This window comes from Pinus tabuliformis, chromosome 8 (genome assembly GCF_031772625.1).
Source record: "Pinus tabuliformis cultivar Carrire ecotype Pingquan chromosome 8, CPIR1, whole genome shotgun sequence".
In the NCBI taxonomy this organism is placed as follows: Eukaryota; Viridiplantae; Streptophyta; class Pinopsida; order Pinales; family Pinaceae; genus Pinus; species Pinus tabuliformis.
The window spans coordinates 385,009,842-385,018,372 of record NC_142294.1 but is presented as its reverse complement, the minus strand read 5'-3'; positions in this window follow the sequence as shown (position 1 = coordinate 385,018,372).

Here is an 8,531-nt window from a genome sequence, read left to right as displayed (position 1 = left end):
TCCACAAGCACTTCAGAAGAAGCAGGACCTCCATCAGGGCAGAGCCTCTATGACAAGCTGGAAAATTTATTTTACATTGAGCATGAAATTAATCACCTGTTTAAGGTCCTACCCAATTTTTACAGGTACACAGAGGCAGATGAAACTCTAATAAAAATACGAAGACACCAACTGCCTAAAGAAGATTGGTGGCAAGCAATGCTGCAAATTTTGCCCCAATAATCTCGGTTATGTCTCTCCTAATCAGCTTCAGGTCAACGAAATTTAATGCAGCATGAAGACAGCTGGCAGAGCGGGTGAGAATAATGACTCAGCAAAATACTGGGACAAAAAACCCAAGAAGGGAAATGTGCAGATTTTGGGCAGCGCAGCTCCAGCCGACTCAGTTGGTCACAAAAGTCAAAACTTTCTGACAAGATGGACAACTAATGCACTAAATATTTACTGCAACATTTACTCTTTCAGCTGTAATTCCTCAAGGGTTGGCATAGAATTTATGAGCTATTAACTCATCAGCTAGATATTTTTGTATCTAATTTTTGTATATATACCCCCCATACAATGTATTGGGGTTGGTGATTTTCTCTCTGAGACACTGTTTTGTAAATTTTCAGACTATCTAATACAAATGGCTGGAAAAGTTCCTGATCTCTGCACTGTTTGATGTCAAAGTGATGATCTGCGTTCTGCTACAGAATTCCTGTGTTGTTTGATGGAGAAATAAGTTATCCTAAACTATGTTTTGTCTTTCTATGTTTGCTTAACTCCAATATATGTTTCATTAACTTGGCAAAAGAGAAAAAGAATAGTAGAGGAATTGTTTGAGTACACCCTCTGTTCAATCTCTGTTGTTAAATGTGTTTTCTTCAGAATTAATCATAAACATGAATTCTTAACTGCTCATGTTTGTATTCATTCTATCATTATGAATGTTGTTCAGGAATTCTTAAATGCTCCTAGATAATATTCTCACCATTCCCTCTATCAGTTAAGTGAAAGATCCTTAGCTGCCTTTCACTCCCTGATTTCATCCCATAATATTACAGATTTGAAAAATTGTTCCATAGACGCTTGTCTGGCTCTGTAGCATAACCTTTTTCCTCAAAAGATATTTCCAGAAGTTCACCATCATCGACTCCATGCCCAACGGCCTAGATTATTCTGCAAAAACATACCTGTTCTGACTGAAATCATCATCCCAACAAATTTAAAACAAAATCCTGTGCACAATAACTAGCCTAAAATTACATCAAAACAAAGCTAAATCAGAAAGAGAGAGACCTCTCTGGTTGCAGGTAGGCTAGGACCTGTGGCTAAAAGATTGGTTAGTGGTTACATTGGTCGTATTCCCTTTGGAGTCAAAGGGAACAACCTGAGTGATAACACCACACTAACTAAAGGATAAACCACCCCTCAACAAAAACCCTTGGTAAACTATTAATTCTTAATCTGACCCACAAACCCAACCATCAAAACCGCTCATAGCGGGAAAGTACAAGTGGCCCCACAAAAGTACACGCCAAAACCTGACCGTCGAAACCATCAATAGAAATGGATGCTTCGGGGAAAAATCGGGAAGCCAAGCTGCTCGAGCATTAACGCGTGATGGAGGGTGGCTTTACGTACCCCACCCTCGCCACGTGTTGAGATCCTAGTGGAATCGCTCTCAACAATCCCAAACCACTTACCATATAAAAGCTCCGTGATCAATTGGAAACCGTTTAAAGCCTGGTTTTTTGTTCCATAAGAGGAATGCCGTAGAATTTTTGTCACTGGAAAGATCAAATCAGCCTTCCCTCAAAGCCTAACTTTGGGACTCGTAACAAAACCACCACCAACTAAAAATTAAACACCATGTTGCAAATCCAAGGGGAGGAGAGACTGGGTAATTTATGCCAAAGGGAAATATAACCGCTCCGAGATTGCCCTTCTTCCAGATTCCAACCGAAGAACAGTGTTTGAACTTGCATAAAAAGCTTCAATCCGTGTCTTTCCCTCTGACCCAATGTCTGAAAATTTCTCTGTCCTCTGTCGCTTGTTCATTGCAGATAGCTTTTAGTATGCTCTGAGGCGACTTGTGCCACTTCATCTCGATCCTGCATTTAGTATTAACCACACCTTGGTTGGAAACGAAATCTACTAGTTTATTGGCTTTTCGACAAACATGATTGAAGCTTACAGTTCGAAGACTCCGGAGATGATTTTGAATTCTTTGGTACACTTGAATTAGTTTCCAGTGTTTTGAGACCCTTTCTGGCGCTGCTACACAACTGATTCTCTTAACCGCATTTATGGAGATCTCTGAGTCTACTTCGATAATTACATTTGAGCTATGATTTAGTTGAAGAAGCTCTAGCCAATGTTCCGATGCCATTAGTTTAGCCATGTTGTTGGTGGCCCTACCTAAATGGTAGTGGAAGGTAAAGATTATAGACCCTTCTTCATCTCTTAACACCCCTCCATAACCTGCTGTTCCAGGGTTACTTTTGGAAGCACCATCAATATTGCATTTCAGATAAGTCCTTGGTGAGTGATCTCCTATATGCCCAGTTGCCTGAGAGTTCTCAATTCATTCACTGTGGGAGGATTTTGGGGATGACCGCGCACCATGGTGGAAACTGTCTCATTAATCTGTTTCAAGATCAGATCCATCAGGAGAAGAGGAATGGTTTTTTCCTCCTTGAAAATTCTTTTATTTTCTTTCTTTCCAAACATTCTAGATGAGGAAGCTTGGCATAAAGGGCCAGGCCAGATTAAGGATCTCATACTCCACATTTTTTTTCTCCACCTGTTCAGGGTATTAATGATGCTTCCTTTATCTCTATCTGTCTGTTGAAACACTGTATCAAAAGCATCCCACAGCCAGGTGGTGTAGGTGAAACTATTAAGAATATGTTCCATTGTCTACTCTTGAGCTTCACATAACTGACATCTAAAAGGCCTAGAAACCCCTCTTTTATGAATATTATCCCAAGTTAGAATTTTCCTGTGATGAACTAACCACATGAAAAGATTGATCTTCATCCACCCCTGGTGGCTCCAGAGTTGATGCCAAGATTTTTCCAACACACAAGGATCTAGTGATCCAGGTGGATCTTGGTGGCCACCTGCCAAGTCCACCTGGACCCCCACCATTTTCTTTCTCAGCAATTTCAGTTTCCTTAATTGTAGCACAACTTACTATTTTTAGCAGTTTTTCGGGTCCTGAACTTTCGGAGGCGTTTTGAGGCCCTAAACGACGTTTTTTGGGGAATCCGAGGGCAACATGGGTCCATGGAATGGACCCATGTTGCCCGTTCCAACAATGATAGTGCTCGGATAGATCTTTCTAATGAGCTATTGTACGCGTCAAACGGAGATCATATGCCAAAGTTACGACCCTGGGAAGTTGATGTACCAATTTACCCCAAACGGGGCCCACATTTTGGCGTTTCATCTCCTAGGGTTAGGTTTTGGAATGTTAAGGGTTTTTCCATTGTTTCTCAACAATAAATAGGCCTTCGAGCCTCATTGTAACACAGTTCAGAGGCATGTAGCCATCACATCTCTCCTCAGAGATAAGCTACCATCGCCCTAGCTGGTTTATTTCCATTTCTGGTTGTAAGCATATTTCAGTATTTTCCATTAATGAAATGAAGTATTATTTCCGCTGCATCTTTGTGTATATGGTTATCTCTGTAATTTGTTGCGTTCCTGTTTAAATCCGGATCAGTGGTATCAGAGCGGTCTGCTTTTTCTCTGTTTTTCTTTGCATGTCCCCAACAAGGTCGGGATATAAGGAGTTAGGGCTTGAACTGGTTGAACCTTTGCAAGACCAGCCTCGCAAATCCCGATGGCCTCCCATGGCGGACGAGAAGAAAGACGAGGGGGCAGGAGATCCCATCCAAATATTGCTCGAAGAAGCCCTCGAGCGACAACGGAACGCGATGATGGACAGCTTTGCCCAGATCCTTCAGCGGCTACCCAGAAGCGGCGCATCGGCTTCCAGCAGCTACTCTGGAAACGCCACACCCTTTAAGGTACAAGATAATTTTGAAATCCCCATATTCGAGGGTCAGATAGACGCAGATGCCGTAGATAAATGGTTAAATCTGCTAGAGGGTTATTTTTCTGTTCATGAATTTTTGAGTTGGGAAAAGATTGTTTTTGCTCTTCTCAAAGTAGCCCCCCACGTCAAGGACTGGTGGGAAACCTACTGCGAGCAGAAGGATGAAAGTACTGGCTCACTATTTTCAGCCGCACCCACCTGGGATTTGTTCCGGGATGCCATCAAGGAGCAGTACTACCCTGTTGGAAGCTATGAGGATGAATACATAAAGTGGACCACGCTGCGGCAGGGAAGGGACCAAGACGTGCCGGAGTTCACCAATCTTTTCCATACCCTTCGCACAAAGTTGGGTATCAAGGATTCAGAGAAAAATTTGATACTCAAATACCGTGGCTGCCTGCACAAGTACATCCAGGAAGAAATACAATTCCTAAACATCCCCTCGCTCGGCGCAGCATACCGATATGCTGTCAAGGTCGAGCAGAAGTTTAAACAAAAGAGGCGAGACTTTGGATCTGCGAATCCAAAGCAGGGGAAAGGTGCCCCTAAACCACAGAACAAAGGACAAAGCCAAGGCAGGACAACCCAAGACAACCAGCTGAAGCTGCAAGCAAAGAACAGTGCCGCGAAGCCGAGAAAGGACACTGGAAAATGGTGCGAGTTCCATAAGAGCTCCACTCACAACACAAGTGAGTGTCGGGCCAAGCAGTCACTGGTGGCTGAGCTAAAGGTTTCAGAATCAGATGCATGTTCCGACTCTGAGTCAGAACCCGATAAGGGGTATGAAAAAGGGAAGTAGATCATTGATGCGGATCCCAGCGCCACTGTTGCTACCGCAAAGATCCAGAAAAATGAACCCGAAGATCCAGAGGAGGAGGAGCGTCTCTTCCACTCCCAGATGTGGGTAAAAGGCTCCCCGATACAGTTCATTGTTGATAGCGGGAGTCAAAAGAACCTCATTTTGGCAGAGGTCGTGAAGCGGTTGGGCTTACCGACCACAGCACATCCACAACCATACACCATTGGGTGGCTTCACCAAGGACGAGATCTTCGCGTGAGCCAACAGTGTCGCCTTCCATACAAAATCAATCCCTTCACGGATGAGGTATTGTGACATTGCTCCCCTTGAAGTTTGTGATGTATTACTAGGACAACCATACTTGTGGAAGCGACATGCTGTGTATGAATCAAGGCCCCGTGTTGTTATTATTACATTGGGAAATAAGTTGTTCAGGATACCAGAGGTAGCACCACCTGCCGCCATCTCTTTGCTTACTGCAAAACAATGCAGTAAGATCATTTCCAAAACCAGGAAATTTGTTTTCCTGATGATACGCCCTCAAGGAAAGAAGAAGACAGTGTCCGCGGCCTCCAAACGGGGTCCCTCTGCACGACAACTACAGATGGACAAGATTGTGGAGGAGTACGAGGACATCTTCACCTCCCCGGCAGGGGTTCCTCTGCACTGTCAAGTCAAGCACTCCATCGATCTGACCCCAGGTGTGCCGCTACCCAATGGACCAATTTATCGGCGCTCCGTTCTGGAGAACGATGAAATCAAGAGGCAGATTCAGGAGCTCCTGCAGAAAGGTCACATCCGTCCAAGTTCATCGCCCTGTGGGAGTCCGATCGTGTTGGTACAGAAGAAGGATGGGACGTGGAGACTCTGTATTGACTATCGGGCGCTGAACAAGATCACTGTCCGTAATAGGTACCCGATCCCGCGGATTGATGACCTCTTAGACCAACTAAAGGGGGCGAAATATTTCAGCAAGATCGATCTGAAGTCAGGATATCACCAGGTACCAATCGAACCCTCCGATGTGTGGAAGACTGCCTTCAAATCCAAGGAGGGCCTCTTCGAATGGTTGGTCATGCCTTTCGGATTGACGAATGCTCCTGCAACCTTTATGAGGCCAATGGATGACATCCTGCGACCATTCACCAACTCCTTTGTAGTAGTATACTTGGATGACATTCTGATCTTCAGCCAGAGTTGGGAAGAGCACCTCCACCACATCCGACAGGTTCTCCAAACACTGCGGAAACACAAGCTATGTGCCAATTTGGAGGAATGCACTTTTGGCATGACCCAGGTTCAGTATCTGGGATACATCATTGATGAACAGGGGGTGCATGTCGATCCAGCCAAGGTCCAAGTCATTCGGGATTGGCCCTCTCCAACCACTCTAACAGAGCTCTGCAGCTTTCTAGGTCTTGCCAACTTCTACCGCAGGTTTGTGTTGGGGTTTTCTCATATTTCTTGGCCCTTGAGTCAAGTCACCAAGGGCGGGGCGAAAGCAAAATTCTTTTGGTCTGAATCTCAACAGAAGGCATTCAGGGAGTTGAAGGATCGCATCTACACGACACCAGTGCTTGTGTTACCAGATTTACAACAACCATTTGAGGTCGAGACAGATGCCTCTGACTATGCTATTGGGGTAGTCCTTACTCAACATGGACATCCAGTGGCATATCACAGTGAAACACTTTCAGACACAGTCCGGAAGTACCCCGCTTATGATAAAGAGATGTATTCCATTGTACAGGCCTGCCGACAATGGAAGCATTACATTTTGGGGAAGGAAACGGTCATCCACACAGACCACCGACCTCTGCAGTTCATACAGACCCAAGGGAAATTGCAGAATGATCGCCATCAGAAGTGGTCTACATACCTGCAACAGTTTCACTTGAATATCAAGTATAAAAAGGGCAGCACCAATAATGTTGCAGATTGCCTCAGTCGACCACCGATCATGGCGCTAACCACCGTGCTCAACTCTTGTGGGCACGAGACTTCTGATTGGCCACTTCTCTACAAAAGCGACCCAGAATTCGGCCACACATACCAGACACTCTTGGAGGGTCGGCATGTTGCAGATTTTCACCTCCAGGATGCCCTATTATGCCACCTCGGTCACCTTTGTGTTCCTTCAAGCGAGCGTGCCAAGATGATTTGGGAAGCACACTACAGTCGGGTTGCTGGGTATTTCGGGGTCGAGAAAACAGTGGCAGTACTGCAAAATTATTTCTATTGGCCGAATCTTCGACAGGATGTTGGGAAGTACATCCGATCATGTACTGCCTGTGCCATTGCCAAACCGACCATTAAGAAGCATGGCCTCTATACCCCGTTGCCTACCCTTAGTCAACCTTGGGAATCCATCTCCATGGATTACATGTCAGGCCTTCCTTCCACTAAGCATGGAAATGACTGTGTTTTTGTGGTCGTCGACAGGTTCTCGAAGATGGCCATTATGATGGCCTGCAAGAAGAATATCACAGCAGAAGCCACTACTAAACTCTTCTTTGAATGAGTGTGGGTGCACTTTGGGATCCCACAGTCTATCATCTCAGATCGGGACAGTCAGTTTCTCAGCACATTTTGGTCCAGTCTCTGGTCAATGCTGGACACCAAACTCACGAAGTCCACAGCCTTCCATCCTCAAACTGATGTCCAGACAGAGGTTGTCAATAGGATGATTGTGCACATTCTGCGCATGTATAACTCAAAGCATCCACGCACATGGGACGAGAGCCTCCCCTATGTTCAGCACAGCTACAACCGAGCTCTTCACAGCTCCACTGGCCATAGCCCTTTTCAGGTGGGTTTGGGATTCCAGCCACTATGCCCCATTGATGTGGCCATGCCACTTGCAGCTACTCACATGAATTCAGCTCATGTCCAGTCCGAAACAGATAAGGCCACCAGCTTCATTGAGCGCATCCAACATATTCGCCAGCAGGTCCATGACATTCTTGAGAAATCAAATGCCAAGTACAAGCAGCGACATGATCAACATCGGGTGCCACACAAGTTTCAGGTGGGCGACAAAGTCTGGTTGCATTTGCATAAGGAACGCCTTACTGGAGCCTATCAGAAATTGAGACCACTCCGATATGGTCCTTACACCATTACTAAGGCTATGGGAGACAATGCATTTGAGCTCAGCATTCCCCCATTCCTTGGCCTGCACCCAGTGTTCAATGTGGACCGCCTTCGGCCATACTTTCCACCATTGCTAGACACATCCGACATTGCAAAACAGCTTAAACCCATAGAATTAAATCCAGATTGCATGGAACAAGCTGCAATTGATCGGATCATGGACACACAGATCAAGAACACGCGCCAACAGAATATCCAACTGTATCGAGTTGTCAAAGCAGGCCAACTCCTTCAGCAGGGCAAGTGGCTCACCAGGGAACAAGTTCAACAGAAGTTTCCTCATCTCATGGAGGAGCTCAACGCAATGGGGACCATTGCTTCCTAAGGGGGGAGGAATGATCCAGGTGGATCTTGGTGGCCACCTGCCAAGTCCACCTGGACCCCCACCATTGTCTTTCTCAGCATTTTCAGTTTCCTTAATTGTAGCACAACTTACTATTTTTAGTAGTTTTTCGGGTCCTGAACTTCCAGAGCCGTTTTGAGGCCCTAAACGACGTTTTTTGGGGAATCCGGGGGCAACATGGGTCCATG